This window comes from Anneissia japonica, unplaced genomic scaffold (assembly GCF_011630105.1).
Source record: "Anneissia japonica isolate Jap-2015-1 unplaced genomic scaffold, ASM1163010v1 scaffold42179_len804_cov141, whole genome shotgun sequence".
Lineage (NCBI taxonomy): Eukaryota > Metazoa > Echinodermata > Crinoidea > Comatulida > Comatulidae > Anneissia > Anneissia japonica.
In genome coordinates, this window is record NW_022727296.1 from 1 (window position 1) to 804 (window position 804).

At 34.3% G+C, this 804-nt stretch overlaps 1 non-coding gene across 1 annotated transcript; it reads right to left on the minus strand.

Moving 5' to 3' along the window:
• Positions 1-248: 248 nt before the first annotated feature.
• On the minus strand, positions 249-320 carry Trnae-cuc. The gene has a single exon. It is a non-coding gene; the product is annotated as a tRNA-Glu (tRNA).
• Positions 321-804: the final 484 nt, after the last annotated feature.

Sequence of the window (804 nt, forward strand, 5' to 3'; positions counted from 1 at the left end):
TCACGAATTAATCATAGGCATATATTTATCATATTTTTTTTTAACATATTTTTGTCGTAATTTTTAAAAATTCAAAATTAGACGCCCCACTCCCAGTTAATCTAAATTTCACCACACCTTCATCTTTCGAAAAATAGTTCTCAGACGCCCCAAATCCCCCTCTCTACGAGAGTCTGTTGAATGTTGATGCCAAAATCTCTTGCTGTGATAATCTGTTACAGTTGGCAAGGTAAAAAAAATAACGTTTGTTCCCACACCGGGAATCCAACCCGGGCCGCGGCGGTGAGAGCGTCGAATCCTAGCCACTAGACCATAAGGGATTGTCGGTGATGTTTGTGATAATTGCATCATTCATGGAACATATATTTGTCGTAATTTTTTTTTATCATAAAATGCATCCTCACCTACTTACCTACCACTGAATCTCACTCTCAATAAAACTTCTTTTTTCGAATAATAGTCTTCCACGCCCCAACTTGAAAGGTCCACTGATTAATCTCAGATAAGATAGTATAATTTATACTCCAAGTATCGAAATGCACGCCATCTTATCAGGATTCAATATTTCGACATGAATTGTGTCATCATCAGGAATTGACTCCTCAAAATACTCTAAGAATAATTGCTGATTGTTAGTGCCAGAATCTGTAGCTGGTGATATTCGGTTAATCGGACAATAAATCCCTTTATTTGATGTACAAATGAACAGTAATGTAAATAATTATTGAAAATATTTTAGAATCATATAGATCATAAATGCAAAGCATAGAGATATTAGGAAAAAATATTTATTCAAAAATTATT